Source organism: Bombus pyrosoma, linkage group LG2 (assembly GCF_014825855.1).
Source record: "Bombus pyrosoma isolate SC7728 linkage group LG2, ASM1482585v1, whole genome shotgun sequence".
In the NCBI taxonomy this organism is placed as follows: Eukaryota; Metazoa; Arthropoda; class Insecta; order Hymenoptera; family Apidae; genus Bombus; species Bombus pyrosoma.
In genome coordinates, this window is record NC_057771.1 from 7,082,939 (window position 1) to 7,106,886 (window position 23,948).

The window sequence follows — 23,948 nt, forward strand, 5'->3', positions numbered from 1 at the left end:
ATCTACAGTCTAATTACGATATGTGCATGGCAGGAGCAACCTGTTCGAGTAACGAGAGATTCAAATATTAGGACATTTGAGTAACGCGAGTGTACCGTGTTGCTATTTGTATTCGTTTTCCTCCTGTTTCTACTTTTCTAACTTATCTCTGGTCGATCGATTCGCCAATACGGAAATTTCACTAATCTCATCGAACGATCGGTAGAAACCGATGTTGAGCCGATGGCTCGACCATTGGCTCCGATTTCAGCGAGATGCAGGTTCAGATCGTATCTGGCAATCAGTCGGATTTGAATCTAGTTTAGGCAGGAATCGTCCGGTCGGGTGAGATCAAGGTGCACGAAATCCATGTATAAACGTCTTTACGAGCATAAAGGAATTAATTCAGCGAAGCCAGGGATCGGACGGTGTCTGGAACGTGACCGTGGCTCGACTCTGCTCGGTTCCGCTTGGTGCTCGAGTGCTACGCGAACAAGGTGGATTGACACGTGCCGCTGACACCGACATTGGCGTAGCTTGCAAAATGTCAAGTGCACGCGCGCGATCAGACGTTTCTCTTCTCGACTCGTATCGATCCACCACCGACGTCTTGTTGAAATACCTTGGACGAGGGAACAGGTCTCGTTTCCGAGACAATGGGCCCGCGATGGACGTCGCTCGGCTCTTCCGTCCACGGGCTCTGTACTTTCTTATAAATGGGACGGTTCAAGGTTTTAACAGGATCTATTATTTTATCCTGCCGGATGTCAAATCGAACAATTCCAGTTTCTGTAAGCTTGTTAATTTCGTTGTCCAATTAGTACGTATCAGCGTGTAATTAATATTTCAAACGGCGAAAATCAAGAGACCTATGTTTTTTTTTTTCGTTTTATTAGGAAGACGACGATACGCGGATAGTTGGAAATTTCGAGATAAATTTTGAATCGTAACGTAATCGTTATCGTTCCTGTGCATTGCAATTTATGGTCGGTCAGCAGCGTGGCTTCCGAACGACCGATTCGTTGTATTACAACTGTTTCAACTTGGAAACTTGGTTTATAGCGTAATAAGATCACGTATCGTGACAACACACGAACAGTTAGCTTATGAATATTAAATTAACTACCGTCTTCGCTAAACGACCAGATAACTGAAATTAACCATTCGAGGCACGTGACGCGAAATGAAATTGTTCACAAGTTGACAAATGGAGCTCGAACCACGTTTTTCTACGTGATCTTTCCTCGATAATTTAATATGTGGACTCGGTATCGATCTACGAGAATATCCGCTACATATTTCGAAAGGTATCGTGTAACTTGCAATGGACACGAGCAAATGTACTTTGGGGCAACTACGAACTCTCGCATCGGTCCAAGAGCATCGTCGTTGCGACATGTACTTATTCTCTACTCGCTCGCAGTTTCAAAGACGATGGAAAGAAAGCTTTGCGGTCGATGTAAAGGAAACAAAGATCGTGTAAAAGATTTGTGCTGTATACGCGGATGACACAGACCGTCTGGGAGGAAGAAGGAAACGAGTAGTCGCAGCCTGTGAAAAGCAGACGACATTGTCCCGAACGCGGTTGCCGCACGAGAAGCTACAATAGCTCGTTCACCTACGAACGGATGAAATTCATAAAGTATCGCGATGTTTTACGACGCAGTAAAGTGACGTAGGCTGAGGACGACAGCGCCGCGAACAGCATTTCTCATTTATTCGTTCTTGTAAATTTATACCGTAGCCGACATTCGCGGGGGTTTAAGCACGCGCGGTAAACGTCGGGGATGTCGTTGCTTGTACTTCACGGCTGCAAACGCCAGGCAAGATTAAACGAGCGGTCTGGCCTGCGCGGCGATTTCGTAGGAGAAAAGCTCGCCGTCACCTTAACCTTCCTGGCGAAGCACGCGAAGATCGTTCGACGACCTTCGAGACGGCAAACCACTGACAATGATTAAACGTTCATGGCTATGCACGACGCTCTGCCATTGTTGCGACGTTATATGGTTACGCGAGGATCGCTCGTTATGGGGTAAATTCCCCTTGACGTTCGATGTCTCGTGGATCGTGCGAACCTCGTGGAAATTTTGCTTTCGATGGCTGTCCGTCGATTCCCGATTTCACCAGGAAAACCGGTAAAAACAGCGATCGAACGGTCGTACGAATGAAATTTTGATAAAGGCGTGGTTAAACGAAAAGACGATAGCGAGATAAAATATCATATAGATTAAGGTCGTTGTCGATCGTATAGCAATCCACGATTAATCCTTTGTGGTTCTATGGTATTTTAAAAGATCAGTTTCATGAAAATGGTAGCCAGCAGACAAATATATTTGCAAGTTTCATGGTACGTACTCGTACTACGTATTACTTATAATCGATAAGAATTTTATATATTGGAACCGACGATGTATGGATAATTTGTGTAGCAAGATCTTGAAGAGAGAAACGAATTAATAGTCTCTGTATAAACATTTTAATTTAGGTGTTTAAAAAAGTAAGACGGTAATAAACGAAGAGAAATAAAATAACCGAGGCGATAAATGGTTAAAATTATTGCAAGTTAGCGCCGTTGTTGAGATTAAGCGTTTCTCGTCTCCGACAGTCTATTGTTATTCACCGTGGCGGTATCGCGAACCGCAATAATAACAGCGATAATAATTCGTATTCGCGCGCAACTAACCGGCAGCGTCGCTTGCAACGCGCGTGCTTCTTCGACCTCTTTGCGGATTTTTCGTTAAGAGAGAAACGCGCCCCGTAGATGAATATTAAAGTCGACGAGTAAAACGTACAGCTGCTACAGCGCTATGCGACGAAAATGAATTCGAAGCGTGATACTTTTGCATAATTAAGACAGGTTGCGTATACAACGTATACGTGGGTAGCAGCGGAATATATTTCTCCATATTTGAAGCGTGACGAACTGTTTCTCCGTAACGTTGTCATCTTATTTCGATCTCGCCTACCCTAGTATTCTTATAAGAGCCAGGAAGAGATTCGGAACGTCAGTGACAAACGAATGGAACTAGCGCGACGGTAGCGCGAAGCCATTACATTTGATATCGCGACAGGCTGGAAATCGCTCGGTTTCTCGTTATGCGTCTCTAATTTCGCGGCGCGAAAGCGTCGTCCGCGTCGAAATTCTTTCGAGCGACCGGGGTCGGTTCTCACCGCGCATTCCTCGTTCCTCGCACTGTAATCCGATCCAATTTAGCCAGGAACGCGATATGAAAACTCGACGCCCGGGATGCCTCGTGCTCTAGCCCTTATCTGCTTATCAATAGACGATGCAACGCATGCAATCCTCCGTTTCTACGTCTTTATCTCGAGACCTGGTTACAGTGCTCGAGAAGCTCTAATTTCTCTTGAAATTCTGTTACAACTGTCGGGAAAACAGCGAACAGCATGAACATCGGCTAAGTGGACACGATACGCGCGTATACGAAATGCTTTGATATTTCTTTTTCTTATGCAACGATCGAATTTATCGATAAAATAAAGCTATCAATCGCGATGTATTTATATGGTAGAAAATTGACAATGTCACAAGCAAGGTAGGAAAATCCGCGAGCAAAGGCCATCTCGAGTTTCTTACGCGCAATTTACACGCGATCGCGAATAAACGAAGAGAGCAGTTTCCCTAGCTCGAGCTAGGAAGTCAAGGAAACGGTTACGTTTCTCGTCGCGGTTGCAGCTCGGAAGTCGCGCTCCGACATTACGACTGTATTAAATTCGACACCGGATGCTCGGTCCCGTCCCGTTTCTCGAACAAAGGATTTCCAGGAAGGTGCTTCAAACAGTTGCACGCCGTTGTTGCAGAAAATTTGTAAATCGTCGAAAGACCAACGAAACTCCGCAAAGTGTAAGAAACTGATTGTCCATGCTTGAAATTTCATATTGGAACGTCTCGTGACACTTTGAAACCGATGTCTATCGTTATCGGAAGACAAACCACTAGAAACGAGACAAAATAATATTTGTGTCCGCGGATGGAAATTCTCGGAAACCTGTCTCTCGATATTAAGCTCGATTATCGATAGCTATTTTATCGACAAACATACCGTATTTGACTTTACCATTTTTTGGCACTCGCCGATTTAGAATCAATGTACTCGTGCTTAAAAGATCGAAGGATTAAAATCTAAGGGGAGAAACGGAGCGACGGACTAACCGATCGTTATTCAGCAAGCTAATCCGAGGTGGTTACTCGGTTCCCTAATTATTCGCTCTTTCACCGAGTACCGAGTTGCTCGCCGCTTACCCACGGCCAGATCCGCTTAAACTCGGCGTTAAATTCGGCCAAGTAACTTGCACCGTTCAGACACCATCTACTTCTCGTTTTCTGAAACACCACCGTCTGCCGAAACATTTTCTCAGCCTGTTACTGGGAGCGTTTTCGAAATCGCGGATGAAACGCACGATTTTCTGCACGATCTCTACGAATCGTTCCTGGAAATTAGTCCGGCCGGGGTGGTCCAGTCTCGTCACGCCACGTCTCGGTCCATGCCGATTGAAAGCGAACGCGTGGTTCTCGTTTAAAAAAGCCGAATTACCGGCGGTTCCTTTCTCGGTTTTCAGCGGATAATTAATAGTCGCGTGAGCGAGCCGGAATCACGACGACTATTCGTTTTTTCGTCGGTGTTTTTGCAGTTCCAAGGTGGGTAGCGCGTGCAATGCAATTGCCTTTGGTTCGTCGCCACGCGAATTTTATATATTTTTCCCTGCCAGCAGAGATAATAAAGGGACGTAATTGTTTACCGAACTGGACGCGTTAGCGATAGCGATGGCGACTGAGCAGAGTCGATTTCCGAGAGACAGAGATATAAACATTCAAACGAGTGCTCTTGGTCGATGACGAATCGAAGGAGGGGGACGAAAGGATTTTACAGCACCTGATTCTTTCAATCTCGATTGATTCATTTATATCGCGTCGTAATTCAAATTAAACTTCTAAAACAGATCGAGACATACTCCGTACGCCATAATATTTAATTTTCGCAAACAATCGTATCGCGTTCGTTACCTAAGACATTCGCATGGTCGAAAACTTTTTAGTCGTCGGAACTTATCGTGTTTTAATCGTTCGAAAAAATTTAGTAACGCGGCTCTCACTCGGGCGATGATCACTCGATGCCACTTAACGCGATAAGAAAAAGAACCAAGGAAATACGAGTTTACGACTGTGAGCATAAGAAAGTAAACACGCTCGATTAAAAATCAGATTTCATACAGAGAATTAGATCTTCTTATTTGCTCGTGGCTTTATCTTATCCGCGTTCTTTATCGTCGCTGTTTGATAACCCTATAGTTCTCGTTCGCTGATACAGTTGTTAAATAGACGCAAAGAACGAGCGTAGTAAAGAAATTTCGAGACGGTTCGCGCATCGACCAGGAACAGCGATAAAGGAGAATGCCGAGGAGCAAAGAATGGTGCGAGAAATTGAATCGAAATAGCAGGGAAGGTGCGTTATTCATGAGGAGGAAGAGAATTGGCGAATCGGTAGTGCACGAGGTAGCGATACCTCGAAACGCCTTTTCCCTGTTAGGTTTCCGAGGAAATGGAATTCTTTGTCGCGTTTGCTTTGGTTACGGCATTGATCGTTCCTGCTTTGAACGTCGAATCTTCTCGGTGTACGAGCGTTTATTCTGGAGAAGCTGCGAGCTGTTCGCGTACGGCCAAGTCATCCACGCGTTTGCTAATCAGCTTATCGGTAATCTGTAAACGGATTACCCTGGAAAACAAGCTGTTGGCATTGTGTAACGTTGATTTATCGCCAGTACGACAAGCTTGCCCGTCGATCCCTTCCCTCCTAATAACTTTCCATTTTCTCATTCATCTTGAATCTCGTGATAATCGATATTTGATGTTAAAGCCTAACGAACGGTATCTGCCTACCTTGCCTCGGATATCTTGTTTGCTATTTCGAAACCAAAGGAAACTAAAGTTCTGTCATTTTCCTTCTGTCATCTCCGTTTTCCTCCGGTTTAAAACGTATCGTCGCTATCTCGTAAGAGCTTGCATGGTATAGCTTGAAATATTAACTTTAAATATAAACTTCGAATATCGAGAAATATCTTAAGAAACGAATAAACGCAGAATATTTTTATTAAAGTGAGACAGAATTACACATCGGCAACGATTCTGTCGAAGAGACACGAAATATGTACCAGATATGATCCTCGAAAGGTCCATCGAACGATTTCTTTCTTTTTCTCTCTTTTTCTCGCTAACTGCGAACGAGCCAGACGCGAGTAGGAAGTTTCATTGTGAGCGAGATATAACGGTGAATTAGCTGCTAAAAGAATGGCTTGTGTTTCGTTGCAGATGCTGCTCTTGCCATACCTTCTTCGTCCATATCTGGTCGGCGAGATTGCGCTCCGATTATGGTGAGTAAGTACCCCCTTCTCTCTGTTTGCTATCAATTATTTATGACGCTGCGGCACACAGTTCCATGTTTCGATACGCGCAAGGACGACAACATCCAATAGAGAAGGGATATTTTGACCGAATTTTCATTTGAACGCTCCTCTGGTGCCAAGTCGAAACGATTCGAAAACCGCTAGTTAGCCAAACGCTCGAGGATCTTTTGATCTCGAGACAAAAGCTACCACTCGAACGAAAGCGTTAAAAGCATGCCGTTGCTTAGCGACCCGGGAACAACGCTAAAACGAACCACGTTGCCGCGACGTTCCCCGTTAACCTTTTCGTTCTTCATCCGCCACTATTTCTTCTTTGTTCTGTCGCTTTTACCTGCTATTCGCGATCGAGCAAGTTACACACACGCCCCGAAGACTTTTTCGATTAAACTTGCCCTCGACGATTCGCAAATTGTTCCATCGCCGCGACGAAAGAATCGAGAATTGAATTTCCATCGAATTTCCATCGAATTCCCGCGCTCGATCGCCCACCACGACAACCGATTTTTCTTTTCGCCCTCGAAGGATGCATGTGTCGGTGTATAAAGCGTGGCTTAAGGCGAGTTTAGACCGAGCGAACGCTCTCTCTTTTCCCATTTTGCGGAAATTTGGTAAAATGACGGCGTAAACGAGCTTCGATTCGACGTCCGACAATTGCCCTAGAACGCTGCAAAAAAGGCTTGTTCGATTCTTTGAAGTTTTTCGTTCGATCGCTACGAACGTTCGATATTTCTAATTCGGCGTTAACACGTTTCGTTCCGAAATTCGAATGAAGCGAGAGAAAAGCGAGCGTTCGTTCGCTCGGTCTAAACGCACCACTGTAGATTACGGAACATACCCATGTTCAGTTGGACGTGTTTTGTTATTTGCGCATCGTGCGAACGATGATATCGCCACGATCTTCGGTTGTCGGAAACTAGGACGCAGGCTAGCGGCGCGCGTTACGCCGCTGAACTTTGTATCGAGCCGCAATTCCGCTTCGCGAGCGATCGTTCACTAGGTTGCACGCACGGTATTATTAATATTAACCCTCGAGAAGCTGTCTGAAACGACGAGTAACGCGATAAAAAGTAGCGCATTATCGTTCGTTCGAGTTACGACGATAAGACCGAATCGTGCGAATAACAGACGTTCGAAGCTTCTCCGCTATACTCGATACACGGACTAAACGTAACTCGAACAAACACGTACTTTGGTAACCTGGTATCGATTAATCGAATCTAGTAATCTAGGCGCCATGGAACAGCACGTTCCAGCATAACGAACGTATGGACTGGCGATCGTTGCCGTGGTCAAAGGTTTGTTCAAAGATTAACGCGTTAAACCGTACGAGAACAGACAGGTGTCGATCGAAAGAAAAACTGTGTGCGATCGTTCGTTTTTCCACGCATCTGATCGAGAATCGAAAGAACGGATAAACGAACATATTCGTTCGCAGCAATAACTGGATTTCGTTTATATTCGAACGTAACAGTTTTATTGCTCGGAGCTTTTAGGAAATTTCAACAAATTCTAGGAGTAAAACGATCGTATTTAAAAATGTACCTTGCGATTGTAATAGTAACGGAATGTTGCAAAGTTTTCGGCGACCGTGTACTTACGCACGCATAAATTACCGCTGTATATACATCGCTTTGTATTCAGAAACGCTGCAGCACTCCGTTACGATACCGTGCGGGAAAAATTCGCTAGCCTAAAACGATGCTAGGCGTCGCCCGAAGGCGATCGACGCTCGATCGGAAGAGAAGGATCTTGAGAGAAGGACGTACAGGTATACGCATAGGCAACACGGTGAATCTGTACCGTAGTAGATGGTAATCGAAATGGTTGCAGCAGCTTGGCGTTTTGTTCCTCGATGCTTGTCCGCGCTCTCGATTTACCGTTACCACTTCTTCGCTGCCAGCCGGAGAACAGAGTCCAGTCTCTAATCTCGCGAGCTCCGTCGTCTAATTAAAAGCTTCGAAAAAAAATTGCTATTTGCCTCGAACGGTAGATTCGTCGATAGCATAAGCTGCATCTTGACGCCGCGGTGTGCATCCTGTCGCGAACTCGAGCGCACTCCGACACGAGCCGCTAGTACGCGTGGTATTTGTACGCACGGTACAGTTAGGATCCGCGTTTAACCGTCAGACTTGTTCGAACCGAGACTTCCTGCTTTCGTAATACGATGGAATACCGTACAGCTGCGAAAATCTGCGATAACGCGCGTTCGCCGCTTCGTTTGCCGGCGTTGGTGATTTTTCGCGTGACTAAATTGGGCATTAATCGCGATTAAGACGAATCGATGATCGTAGAAGTTTGAACGAGCGTGATAAAATAGCAGCAATTAGACGCGCGGTCATCGATCGCGACGACGTTACGACGACAGGTCGCGTCGCTGACATATTTCTTCGGATGTATTGATTCCGCTCATTGAACACGTGTCCGACTCCGCATCTAATTGAACGAAGAGACCACTCGAATTATTAACCCATTAACCCTGCAACTCCCATAGCCCAGATTGCGATACATTGTGAGAAATTCTCCGTCGATGATGGAACGATAGCTTTCGATAATTTATTTTGAAACAGATGCGAGATATATATCTTCTTATCTTCATTACAAATCGCAAATACTTTTTATCGTGTTTCGTTGTTTTATCGAACGACGATCGAATAATACGTCTTACGCTTGCAAGACGCGGCGTATGGACGTCGAACGAAAAACTAACAGTTTTCGTCCGAACATAGGGACATTGAGAATAAATTGCAAACGACAACTAAACTAACTACGAATATCGATCGACGACGAGGCGATTATCATGGTAAATACGTTCGTTCGAATCACGTTGGTGAAATCAATTCGTGCAGTCGAGAAGAAGCTTAACGAAGGAGTCTGGGTTTCGTCGGGGGTTTTTGGTCCAGGTAGATTATTGGCCCGTGCGATACAAAAGGACCGATCCAAGCTCGTTTGCATTGTACAATCGTGCATTGTGTACAGAACCGCGTCACAGGCTGGCCCACTTTCTTTACCCTTTTATTTCTTCCGTCGCACCCTAAAGCCCCCGGCTGTCGAGCTTCAAAATTAATAAGACCGTTGCTCGACACATCCTGACCTTGGCCTTTTGTTCGCCGTATCTGCGTCATTCCACGAATACCCGCCTCTACAATCGATACGACCACCTTCTTCGAGTTCCAATCGCAGCGCGGCGTCGCGAAGAAAATCGTAAACTCGTTTGTCACGTTCGTTCGAAAGCGTCTCGCGTTTTCATTTATCGATAGACGTGAAAGGATAGGCGCGGCTGGAAAACCCACAACGTCGAAAAGATCGCCCGAACCTCTTTCTCTTTCCGGCGAAACTCGACGAATCGCATTCGAGGCACGCGCTCGCGAACACGCGTCGATCGTGCTAATTCGAGCGGTGCACCATCCGCCTTCCATATAATCGACACGACGATCATTTTTTCCTTGTACGGTTTGGACAACGTTCGATACGCCGGCACTCACCTTGCTGGCACTCGTTGCACGATCGAATTAACGTTATTAGCGAAATTTTACGAGTCGGAAGTTGCTAGGACCGTATAGCGAGCAAGTTTAATAATGAGAGGAACGAAGCTCTACAAGTTTCGCTAATCGTAGATCCTTTGATTATTCTCTTGGACGCGTGATTACAAAATCGCAAAAGGGAAGCCTACGATTTACAATTCCTAATCTATTTATAATCTGATCTCTCGTTGGCTGTTTTTCATATTCTAAAAGTGCAAGATTGGTTATCGATCGAGGTCTTTACTTAATTGCTTATTTATTACACATTTATCGGTTATTTGATCCTTCTTTCCGCTCGAAAGATATTCGATTACGAGCGAACCATTCATGTTCCTCGTTGAGAAGATTCATAACCGACGAAGTGCTTCCCATTTATCGAATAAAATTCCACAAACGATTAGGTTTGCTACGATGCTGGAGCGAGTTCAATGAAACGTAAAGAAAAAACGAGAATCGTGCAGAGAGAGAGAGAGAGAGGGAGAAAAAGAGAGAAGAAATTGAACTTCCAGCGAAATAATTCGATCTGCAATTCGATTGGGCAACTCGATCATTCCACGGAGTTAGTGCCGTGCATGATCGACAGATTCGCGGCTACGGGAATCGCTGATGGCCTCCGCGGATTATCGATAACGATCGAACATCGACGCGATTCTAATCGCCACTTTGGCAACCACTTTACTGTACGATAGATCGAGTTTGTACTCAAGCAGTCCAGGCGAAAGAACGCCGCTCTATAAAATTACTCGCCAACTTTGTAATCGAACTTACAACACGAAATTCCTTCGTTCGTTCTAATTCGAAATCGATCGTTCCGTAAATTTCAACGACACGTGGAGACAGTGATTTAATTGCTACGTTATTATGAAAATTCTTACGTCGCTCTAACGCCGTGTAAAAATTCCAAACGCTAGATATACATCGCGGGTCACGAAAGTAGCCGAATTCTTATCGCAGAAAATTTTTAGCTCGCCGTCACTGCACGCGGCTATCCTGATTATATCGATAAAATTTATCCAGATGTTTACCACAAAATCTATTAGATACGATTGAAAATATGAGCCGAAAAGAAGATTAGATACATCTTAACACGATTGGAACGTTGATCCGGTTTATTGCTTAACTTAGTTACGATCTTCGCCGTCTTATCTTTACGATCGCGCGAGATTGTTGAAACGAATATCTTTGGAACAAAATTGTTAATCAATATCTCATCGTCAAAGATTTCTAGTTAAAACGATGGTAGATGCGCGTATTAATTATAGTCTTGACGATTTTAGCTTCGATACCAAATCGGAACGATAGAAGTAGAATCGATCGAAGTGGTCGAGCAATCGGGCCGCGTTCTCGTGTGACTCAGCTGGCTGGAATTTCGCGACACGCGATACCGGGCTCGAGCGGCGGTTTATTAACGCGGCACGGGTAATTCTGACCACGATCGAACATTAGAAATCCCCGTAGCCTCCCGAGAGCACGCATACACTCGACCGTGAAAGGATTGCAATTGCAACGCGTACGTTTGGCCACGGAATCTCGCCTGGCCGAGCTAACGACACCTCTCTTCATTTTTGTTCGTTTTGTATCGCTTTTATTTATATCGCTTTTTACAAAATTCGTGGCTGATGACTCGGAATATTAGCTTTCATCAGATACCTTCTTCATTCGCAATTCCGCACTTCTCGAGTATCGTACTGAACCAATGGAATGAATCGAAGTGGAGTAAATCGGCGAATTTAATAAACAGTCGATTGAATATCGCGTGTTCAAATTTTTGTTCAAAATTCTATAACTCTTCTCATACTCGTTCATTTATCATTACCAGACGTACCTCCTTTCGAAATGAGGATTTTAATGAGCTAGAAAAGTATTCGTACTTGTACGGAATTATTGATAAATATAATAATTAACAATCTTTAACGATAGACGTGAACGTTTATGGCCGGGAATATAGAAATAATAATTCGCCGCAATATAACTGTGAATTTCAACAGATGGCCGCGATATTATCGACGTAATTATTAAATGGCAATTAATGGTAAAAATGTCAAAGAACAGTATCCTGAACTGCGATCAAATTTTTCACCAAAGCATGCTGCTTGAAAATCACGTTAAATAACAGAAAATTAATTTTAATTGGTTGCCGAATCTTTTTATTAACTGTACGGTTCTCTCTGCTGGTGCCTTTCAATTCTACCCCAAAGAAACATGAAAAACGTCGAAAGTTTTGTCCGGTCCTAACTCGGTGACCAGAGATCGCGTTGCTCAACTTTCTCTCTACAGAACGTTAGGCGGGAAAATCACAGTCGAAAAGGTTCTTTGGCCAAGAGAAATGCGTCGTTACGCTAGGTTACGAGGCAAGGTGAACGAGGTGTGGAGGTTTTGCAACGCCACCGCGACTCGCATCACCGCGTTGCACATTTGTTTCCGCGAGCATCGCGGAATATTTTTATATAGAATGAGTTTTTGTTCGATCTCGATGGGAATGTACCGTGTGCCAGAGAGCACGGAAAAGTTGAACGTCGATTACGTGCAAACGGGAGAACGGCGAGAGCGTACACCGTATGTATACCATAGGTGTACACGCCAGAGAAAACCGGTCCTTTATAATTACAGGGTCCACCGCGGACAGGCCGTCCACCGATATACAAGGGTACGCACCCTGAATAAACGTGCGGCGAGCCACGCTAGTGATTTCGGTCTTTCCTTTTCGCCAGCGATCTCTAATCGTTCGCTCGTTTCAACGTGTGTGTCTGAATGCGGCGGAATTTTTAGACTCCGTGTACGTGGTCGAGGTTGGCGAATTTTTACTGAAATTGAAATAAGATAGTAAAAGTAGATTTTGCGTTGTGTATAGTCGATGGATGTACAGTCCTGCTCGTAAGTATTAGAACGTCCGTTAATCTCGTACGAAACGTGGTCGATCGATCGAGAGTCTTAAGGAAACGATTAATTACATATTCGCTTAATTGGAAGCGAGTGTTAAATTAATAGGGCAGAATTATACGTACGATTTATGTGGAATTTCTTTCTAAGATTCTAGATGAAATAATAATCTCGAGGCTGTGAACTTATTTTATTAACTTAAAGGGCTGTAAAATGCGATAATTCCACTCATGCACGCTGATCGAGTATTTTAACGTTTCCTTTCGTCGACGTAGTATTTAGAAACGGATTTCACGAATAAAGATGTATCATTATTTAACATTATTTTGAACTCTCTGTAATTAACAGATACCACGTAATCGATGTAATCTACGTAAACGAAACGATCGTTTCATGGATAACGTGTTTTATCGATGTATCGTGTATGTACGTTTACATTTCTTGCTTTAAAAGGCAATATCTACCGAACGTTTGACAAGTTTCTCGGAGATTTCTCGCTTTATCTCGTATCCCTCGACTACCCCAATATTTATGAACGGGGTTGTACGTATAAACGGCCGGGCAGTTTGATCGATCAGAGCTGGCGCTACTATGGAAAACCACCTGCCATCTTCTGTAAGCTTCGTGTCAATTTTTCACTCGGCGAAGTTGAAGATAATCTTACAGCCACGGTGGGTGGTAGGAGTTTCTCTTGCCGAGGATTTTACACGGCACGGATTAAAAGGTAAAGGCACGCTATCGAGAATGAAGTTTAAAAAGAGCAACTGGGAGGAGGCTATCGCGAGGACCGTGACAGGGATGTAGTTCGTGCACGACTCGGATCGGCAACCGTTCGAGCTGCGAAAAGAACGCTGTCGTGACCCGTCAACTTTGCATGCTGATGTTCGAGGTAGACGCGACGGTTGTGTGCGTTTTACGTCTCTTTGGTGGCACGCAGAACTAGACACGACCATGTGTAGTACAAAAGCACAGGAGGAGAATCGAACGTGCACACGAATCTGTCTAGCTGCGGGCTAAAATAAAAAGCAAGTGCTCTGATCGATAATATATTCGGTTGCTTTGTTTCGTTTTTACCAGAGCTATGCAACCATTTTGAAGGCTACCGTAGATTTTGCCGCGTCCGACTTTGCTCTTTCGATACAACTGTTGGGTTGGCGATACAACTGAGCGATTGCGGATGTTGTCATTAGGTGGTATTGACACGATAGATATTACTTCATAATGATTCGCGTAACTATTCCTATAGTTGTATTAGGTTGTACGAAAAGTTTCTTTCGTTTTATATTATTTTATCGAATTACGTGCGATCCATTTTGTTCTGTGGAGATAAACACCGCGACATTTCACACACTTGGTTTCACGTTTGTACGAAGGGTGCATCGTTGTAAAAAAACACGTTTGCGAAAGAAAGACACTTTCCGGACAACCTTTCTTCGCGTGCTCGTGCGATGTACGGTATCCACGACGTGAGGACCAATTTCTTCGAGAGTGAATTTTTCAAAATTAGCAAACGATAATTCGTACGTGTATTTCAAGCGCGAAGTATTAAACGGAGTTGTCATTTGTTGATAACGATAACCTTTTTATAAGGTTTAGGGTAGCTTCCGTGGATCACTGTATGTACGCGTTGTACGAAGCTGTTGCGATAAAAGTATACATCGAGTGTTACGAAATTTATTTTCGACAAAAACGTACAATCTCGATAACCTTGTATTCTTTCAAAGCGAACGATATAAAACAACGGCAACTTTGACGGTGAGCCAATATCGAGTCAGCATGACTGTACACACTCGCGCGGTACGCTTCCTACGCAGTTGCCGCTTCGAATCGATTCTTTTAAATGGAAAATCCCAAACGACGTCGCGGTAGTCGACGCGGTAATCGAACGACGCGGCGCGATATTAATTCACGAGCAATTAGTCCAATTAATTTGCATAAACTGAATTACCGATAATTGCTATCACAATCGGTGAGACAACGCAGGTTACGAAGTTGATCTAAAATGTAAATAAATTTAACGGTCGATTCAGACGGGGTAAAAAACGATGTTCCTCTCGCCGACAGGCTTTTTGCCCTGATACCGGAGGAGGTGTCGAAATCAATGATGGGGGAGAGGGGGTTGGCCTGGTTGGAATAATAAAAAGAGCCGCGATACACGCGTCGAGAACACGATGGGTGTGGTCGATATATTCGGCCAGCGTTTTTCTCGCTCCCTTTTTCAGCCTTATCCCTTTTTATCCGAGCTCGCGAGATGGCCGCGCCGCGCCGGGCACTAATTCTAACGTCGCGGATCAAAGAGCCACGTCCCGCCTAGCTCATTAGTCATAATGACGCCTCGATGCCTGGAATTAACGCCGATAGACGACCGCGCCACGGCCAGATTCCCCGCCAGTTGATCGACCAGAATTTCGCGCCGCGCGTTAGGTATAAAGAGTAGCCCGAAGCAGAGTGAGAAAAAAGAAATAGAAAGATTCGCTGTCGGCCCTTTGGTCTGAAAGGCGAAAATTCTCTCACGCTGCCTTACGCTCGCCGACGATCGGAGAAAGTGGATGGACTATCGATCGACTGTCCGACGCCGCGATGCTTCCGAGGAAATTGAAAATAAAAATAGCAGCTATACGGAGACGAGTAACGGCTGTAACGAACGTGAACGCTGTAGAAACGCGGCAATAGGGCGATTAACCCCATCCCAACGTAGCGGCCTGCGATGGAAGGAGGATGTGTTTACGTTGCAATACGAATAATTTACATACGATTCGGTACGATGTAAGTTTTTGTCAACGATAATGATCGCGGGCAATTTTGTTCGTTCAACGAGGGGAAAATAAAATGCGTTGGTTTGCAGTTTATCGTGGAACAGATCGTAAAATGGGCAGAGTCTTCGAAGATGGCGTTACCAATGAACCTACTATTAGATATCGCCTTCGAGAATGAGAATATCTACGAGGTTTTTATAAAACTGGAAGCCACGATATTTTTCGAAAATAACGTTAGAAAGGTCGTATCTCGATGCGAGAACTGCGTCCAGTCCAACGACGTAATATACTTGCAACCAAATTAATAATGTTACTCCGCTGAAAAGCGTAAACACAGATATTTATTTTAGCGAAGCAAACGTTTCACGCGTTACGATCTCATACTTATATAGCACGTGATACGATCTACACAAAAATGGTACATGGAAAATATAAACACAATACGCTTTACTCCGTTAATTAAAATTTTTATCCTCGCGCAACAGACGTCGCATAGATCCTAACGCCATTGAATTTCATTCCGCTGTATGGCAAACAAGTAGATAAAACGAAGAAGCGTGGTAATAAGAGAGAAGAGAGGAAAAAGTGGAAGTACGATGCGGGAGGTATGCCCGGCAGCGGCGCCAGCGGCGTCCCGTGTTTCGCATTTAATTAGCCACCATATGCGGCAATTAATTAAGAATTTCTCGCGGTATCGATGGTTTTGTCAACGCTACGCGTTAACCGTCCCAGATCATTTTCAAACAAAGAACACGATCAGTGAGAATCCTACTTATAGATTCTTCTCCTTTCCTTTTTCCTTCCAAGAACCAGACATGTACATAGAATTACAATTCACCCTGTAGAAAGAACGTACTTCCGATCGTAGTCTGAAAATTCGACTCACGGTGTTTAATTCGAGGTAGTATGGAAGGTAGGCGAGCGCTGCTTGGATCGGCGCGATCACGTTCGCGCTCAAAGCAGAATTCCACTGCGAACGAACGCTGCGCGTACCGTTGGCGTGGCGCGCGATAACCGGTAATAGCCTGGACGGTAACAGTAACAGTGTAACTGACCTACAGACTGCTCCACACCTGGATGCATCTCGAAAGCTGTGAGAACGGCGGCGCGTGCGCTCGCGGACTGTTCTTCCGCGTGCTGTTCGATCATTCCGATCGTTCTCGTTCCTCGCGAAGCTAAATTATTCCGATAACAACGTTGCCCGTTATAACAAGACGGACTTTTTTTTTATCGTAGAGGGGAATTTTCGTCGGAGGAAAAGTAGCACGGTCCGTTAACGAGGTACGGAAGGAAGGTCTTCCCAAACGAGGTAATTAAGAAGAGGAACTACGCGCTAATGAATCGTTCGACGAGGATGACGTTGCGCGTGGTCGATGCGAGTTTTCCACCGTCCGTATCGGGGCCCTGTCTAGCCCCTGGAAATTCTAATTAACCGCTCGACCGTGTCGAAACCTTTCGATCCGTCGGTTCTCACACTGCTCCTCGAAACGCACGAGCGACGCGAGATTCCCAGAAGGTTGCAGGGAAATGCGATCGAGTGCGTTCACGCGCGCTCGCCGTGCCCCGGCTGAATAGAAAGGGATTGCGAGACGCGAGAAAATCTTACGAATCGGGCCGTTCGATCGGGAAATATCCCCGAAGGCTGATCGAACGCCGACAGTTCAGAGTCTCTTCGATGCAAGGTACAAGGCGCCGAAAATTTGATATTCCTTTTGGAATTTCTTCGGTACGATCCTGACCAATCGAATTCCAATCGATACGATGACGAAAATTGCCGAAAGAAGAGCCTATAGTTTTATGGTAAATACGTAGAGATGTTATTTTCTAGTGAAAGATCGAATTATTATAAAATCATCGTAAGATTCTGAAAATACGAAATCCCTTTGAACGAAGGTACGATACAACTCGCAGATTCTACCACTGGATGCTGGAAAATTGAATTCGGGTCGGAGCAATCGAGAGGCTGGCGACGAGAACCACTTTTGTCGAATTTTTCGATCTTTTAGATGATAACGTGAATTACCAATTCAAACGTATCTGATATTAGAAAACTGGAACTGAAACCTGCCGCGCAGTTTACTCGATTCACCGTTCTGTCGTGTGGACCTTCTTCTCAAAGGAAGCGCTTCGATTACGCAAAGGAGTTACAGCTGCGAGGGGAAGAAGCTCGGTATAAGTGCAAACAGTTAGATGGAAAATGTTTAAGAGACTGGAGAGTGAGTTAATGGATCGATAGAAAGGAAATTCTTCCGGTGGGAAAGATGGTCGTGAAATGGCAATCGAGCGAACCATTGAGTTCTTTATATACGTACGATGTACAACACTCTTGTATACTCTGCTCTCAGCGGTTGATCGGAAGAAAACCGGCGATTTAGTCAACTGGCAAGCGTGTTTTGCTCGATGCACTTTGCAGGAAGCGTCGATCGAATTAATGTCTCGGCGTAGCGCGACCAAACGCGCGTCTGATGTTACATCGGCCGTTACATGTAGGGGATGATAACACGTTTCATTAATCATCCGTCGAAAGGGGCAAAGCCCTCGGTCTTACCGGTGTTAATTATTCCCACGTGGAGAATCGAACCTTCGGGGACGAGTTAAAATAAACGCGCATCAACTGCATCTCGAAGCGTTCCTCGTTTCGTTCTGCTCGACTATGTACTCTTGGTGGAAAGAATATAGTCAGGTATAGCTATAACATAGCCGATATAGCTACGAATCAAAGCGTATTAAGCGTATCAAGTGGCCGTGTCGTTGATCTAGTCGCAGTTAGAACCATACGGACACACTCGTCAGTTGCAAATGACGCCAAAGCGAAAGCATCTTGAATTTCAGATCGCAAACGTGATTTATGAATTCAACGTCGGTGTATCTAACGTTGTATGATTATAAGATTGTAAGTTAACATCTTACTGAAAAAGCTCGAGAACCTTATTTTTCTTTTTTAATATTCATTCAAAAATTTCTGTTTTAGCAATCGAAACCGGTGTACGTACTTTGAAGTTTGATTAATTCTACAGCCTCGCTATATCCTTTCTGCGAAGAGCCGATCTCGAACGTCGCAACTGGACCTCGAGAAAGAATCGTGAAAAAATGAGCTTATATAGAAGACGAAGATGCAGAAAAATTCGCACGATATTGTAATTTCTGAATAATCGTCTTGGCACGATGGTTGCGAACATGTCGCTTAGATAACGCCGAGGAATACCGTGAGAGTGATCGGTACGCGGGCTGCAAACGTGGTCACCGTGCTTCCTGGTTTCTCGCGATTTTCATTCATTGTGGTGCCCGGCTCGCGTTTCCTTTCGATTCAAATCGACTGCTGAATGAATCTCTCGCTCTTAGGTGGCTGCTGCGGTTTAGTCAGTGGTAGACCTAACCTACCCACAAACAAGTTCCTTTAACATCGCGGCCAATATACGTTTCCCGCTGTATAATTTCTTTTATTAAACCGCATTTGATAAAATTATCGGCCTGTGTATAGGATTCTTTCGTGTTTCACTTACTTTACTTTACTTTACGAACGTGACTGTGTAAGCCGAATTGTAAACCTAAATAATACGATAAAAATTAGCTTCTTTTCGTTAACCTCTGCGTGTTGCTTAAATTCCCTCGCGTAATTCGCCACTAAATTCAAACTGTGAATAAAACGGAATTTCCACGTGTTAGAAAAATAAGGGAAAAAATCTTACACATATACTGGATCCATTTACACAAATTTTCCGTAATTAAAGTATAATTAGCCACGTTTCTACGCGTTCTATCTTCCACCGTACCATCGTATCGTACACACGTATATCGCGTACAACGTGCTATACGAGAAAACCACGCGACCCAAAACCTATCACATCGATTATTCGCGTCTATCATAATCCGATCTATTGCGTAATAAACTAAATGTAACTATAACTACACGAGAAGTCGATCCGTAGTATTTTCTCGCTATACTATTCGATAGTTGCGGTGTAGAACGAATGTGCATTTTGTCGGCGGAGAATCCCTCGCGTCTCGACTAGAGAAAATAACGATGGCGCGTTTAAACGGAATCGGTGGCGGCTCATCTGCTTTCAGGGTGCGTCAGAGATCGCGTTGATCGGTCTGTGTGGGTCCGCGCGTTCCATCGAAGCCCGAGGGATCGACGACTTCCTCTTTCTCACGTTTGGCTCCGCGGTTTCGTCGCGACGCGACGCGACACGACGGTGAGAACACTGGTTGGTTGGAGCGGGAGCTCGATGTTCGTGAAGCCACGGCAGACACGGGGCAGAGGAGCGTTTTTCTTTGTATGCATTCCACGCGTCCCGGTACGTGACATAATCGGCACGACACGCGTGTACAACGGTGCCATTATTCGCGAACAATGGGACAAGCCGCGTACAGAAGGCTCGGCTTGAAAATAGCGCGTTAACCGACCGGATGTTGCTCCCGAATCCTATCTTGCTTGTTAGATTCTAAACGCCAGATCTAATCTGTCCTTGGTGAAATTTTCTATCGAAGCTACTGTACAGTTCCATTCGTTCGAACCTATCGATAGACGGATAGTTGCTGTACATACCAAAGTATACTACTCGGTAGTAAGTGCTAGGATATCTACTCGTTACGTTTGTTGGAAAATTTCGAGGAATTTTAGATTGTTTTGTATTTTACATGACAAAACGCGTATGGTAGGAATAAAATAAACTTCTTAGGGTAAAGTAACCGGGAAATAAAAGCAGTAGGAAAGATTCAATTTGCGGTAAATATCAGCAGGTGTATGTCCTGTACATACATAAGTATACTACTAGGTAGTAAATACAATACTAGGATATTTACTCGTTACGTTTATTGGAAAATTTCGACAAATTTTAGATTGTTTTGTATTGTACATGACAAAATACGTATGGTAGGAATGAAATAGACTTCTTGGAGTAAAGTAACCGGGAAATAAAAATAGGATAGTAGGAAAGATTCAATTTGCGGTAAATATTAACAGGTGTATGTCCTCGTTCGCAGGTATCTAGGCGCTTACAGGAAATGAAATACACCTGAAAAATTATTCAAGTCTTTCAAAATTATTTTTTATAGGACCTTATTCGTTAGATCATTCCGAGTTTACAATTTATTCGATGTTATTAGATCATTCGTTGTGTTGTATTAGACTTTAACGCCACGTGAATGTTTCAAGCATTGTATGCACATATAGATACGGTTGAATGTACCTGTCGTACATTTTATTTCGTTTCAGTAAATAAAGCTTCGATAAATGAATGGCCTACCGTACTCGACGTTCGCTTTTTCTCCTTCTTCGTCTGAAATTCACGAATTACTCGGTTGTAGGAGCAAATGACGGATATTCTGATCTCCCTAGAGAGATTTTTCTTAAACGGCGGACAGGAGATATGCGATCGCGTAAATCGCAGAAATAAGAATCGTTCGTGCGACCCTTTTTACGGCTGAATTTTGCGCAACTGCACGGGAACGCTGGAAACTGCACAGCTCGCTGTTTCTCCAAGGGGAACAAAAGCCCACTTATCTACCAGCGGGCAGGTCTCGATCTTAATACTCGAGACCCTAAGGTTTCGCCGAGATTAGGTGTTGCTTCGGTCACGACGTAGCCTATCGACCGTCTCGATAGTAAATGAAAATACGTGTGGAACGAGAAACACGAATATGTATAGCGCCAGTCGCACCTCGAAAGTATAGTCCTGCGAGCAGATGACTTTGGATTTTCGCCTCGTACACAGTGGCCCAGGAAAATGTTCGTAGACACGTTCCACGAATATATTACGCGCGTGAAACATTTTTAAAATTTCATTCCCGCTGCAACAAGATCCGACCGCCTTGATTAACTTGATTAATCGTGATTGTTGATAAAGTATCAAATATAGTAAATATTAGGTTGTGCGAGAAGTTTCTTTCGTTTTGTAAGAAAACAATAGACGCACAATGTTTTTTGTTTTATATCAGTTCGTTGAATTGTGCACGAATATAATAATAAAAATAGCCAACTGATCGACTCCATTTGTACGAAGTTTTCGATTCACGAACCAGCCATGTAATTAATATTCAACATCTCGAAACACATTTAAAAACTTGATGAACATGTTTCACGAATTTTGTCATTGTCGTGTATTCGTCGCAAAGAGATGGCCTTTTATTATCGCAAATTTCGAGATAAAATTTAGAAAATAGTATTCGCACAAACGAGAAATCGTTAGAAAAAGCTGGCGATTCGTAGTTGCTCAGGCTCACGCGATATTGGTACACGAGGCCACCGTGTTGGTGTTCTCGTTCGATTGGTAGCTGTCGCTATTCATCGTCCATGGTCAATCCCTCGACTGCTCCCTCGACGAGCAATCGATCGCACCCTTTTCGGAGTGATGAATTTCTTTTCGTCGGGGATCTCCCTGGAGTAAAGTGGTCCGATGACCTAGATACGTCATCCGCGATAGCCGGGAATCGGCCAAAAGACGATTTGTCCTTTCTGTCAACGATTTGGCGCAATTACGGTGAAATCCTTCGGCGCACGGATTCCTCGAGCGAGATGCTCCGAGTATCGGTGGAATATTGGCAACTCGACTTTCCTTTCCCTTGAGAGTATGAAGCTGCTCGAACCACGTTGAATTGGTCGGACCAACGTCTCTAGGCTCTCGACATCTTCGCCAAGATTGCCGCGTCTCTGCTGGAAACGACGCCACGCTCTTCGAGAATTAATATTCGTTCAGACGATAGAAAAAAGTTTTCCGAGAAATCTCTGGGATTACGAGATCCGCAGGATTAAGAGAGCGAGTCTCTGGCACGTTATCGTGGAGGAAAAGTAAATCGGAATTTACGCGATCGCCAGAGAATCGTCGGTGATTACGTTAGCCAGCGTCGGTTTCTCGTGCATCGGTGTCGGATCGGCTTCGGGCGACGATCGTTTCGTACCGACGACTATAAGTTGGAATAGAGTGGAATAAGAAAGAGACGAAACCATCGATACGCCGTAGTAAGAAGGAGAAGAAAGTAGAAGCAAAGGGAGACACGAGGGAACGTGGCGTGACACGTCGTGATCGCTAGAAAGAATCTCGTTCTGCAACCCGGAAACGCCGTGACTAACAACTCGGTATCACGAAGGTGGAAGAAAAGGCTCGCGAACCCTTCGGGGTGGATATCTCCTCTGGGGTCCAGGAGGGTCATCAACCATCGACCGCCATGCCGGCCGGGATCGAGCATTATTATGACCAGATCTAATTGAAACTCCATGGTTCGAGCTGCCTCAACTTTGGTTTGCTCGACCAGCGTGATACAACACATCGAGTTGCCTTTAAGTTGTTTCGTGCAGTGCACGTCGCATAGCGATACTACACGGTTGCTACGTACACTATACGCTGGCTGGCCAAGTATCGCGATATCTATCGATATTTGGTATAAATCGAATGTTCGAATTTTTTTAACTATTTCATCGTAAATCTGTTATCTCATTCGCGATGTACGCGTCTCGAAATATTAAACAAAGTAATTGTTAACCTTTTCCAATAAATGTAACCGGCTTTTACGGCCGGTAGTTTGGTGTTCCGTCCTTAGAGTAAAACGTATGTTTCTCGAATCAAGCGCTAACGGCGTCGGGACGACGACAGTGCGAGCCCGAGCGGGACAATAACAGGGCACAAATTTAATTTCGCGAATCTGGAAGATGTCGTAGTCGAGAACTTTCCAACTTCTCGCATAATCGTGTGGGACGAATTATTCTTCCTTCGTAGACCCTGGGAAACATACGCGACAAGCTGGTCGTCGGGCTCAGAAAGGGTGACCCAAAGAACCAGCCGATCAACTTTTGCAATGTTTTTGGAAAATTGCACGACCGGTACTATTTTGTCGGTTGACACAGCGTCGCGAAGATCTGTGATCTTCTTGGCTACAAGTTCCTCCGCGGTCGCGTGGTGTCACGGCGTCGCGAGAACCGGGACCACCGCAGGGAGATCGGCCGGGTCTGCCAAGGAAAAGCACGCTCGCTCGAATCTCTTTTGACATGTACCTGGACTGCGAGGGTCTGTCAGCGCCGATCCTTTCCACTCTAACGAGCTAAAACGCCGGATGCGACGGTCCGACGACAACGCACACATAACTTTTCCTCCCCTTTCCCTTCTATTCTCGCTGACCCAAGAGTTTTATCCTCCTTCGCGATCCAAAACCTTCTCTGTTCAAATTCGATCGATAACAAATTTCACAAAATTTTAACGTATCAGCGATTCCAGGCGTCCAACGTTCGAAATAAATCCCGAAAACTATGTCGTGTTGGATTAATGGCTCGCGTTGGAAAACACACTTTTCCCGTCACGAGTCATGAATCGTAGATCGACCGGCCAAAATTGGAAATAAATCAAAACTCCGTGTCACTCTGGATCGATGAGTCACGTTGGAAAACGCATCCTTGCGT

At 44.6% G+C, this 23,948-nt stretch overlaps 1 protein-coding gene across 11 annotated transcripts in view; it reads left to right on the top strand.

Annotated features, from left to right (window-relative positions):
- LOC122577702 (SH3 and multiple ankyrin repeat domains protein 3) overlaps positions 1-23,948 on the top strand; it is a 176,233-nt gene that overhangs the window by 63,770 nt on the left and 88,515 nt on the right. For 7 of the 11 annotated variants that reach the window (XM_043749182.1, XM_043749191.1, XM_043749192.1 and 4 more), the window contains exon 2: positions 6,305-6,366. The exons of 1 other annotated variant lie outside the window; for it this stretch is intronic. The gene's annotated coding sequence lies outside the window, so the exon portion shown is untranslated. Of the gene's footprint in view, positions 1-5,420; positions 5,442-6,304; positions 6,371-23,948 lie in introns of those variants that run through there. 3 more of the 11 variants (XM_043749183.1, XM_043749186.1, XM_043749185.1) reach the window with 2 other exon arrangements.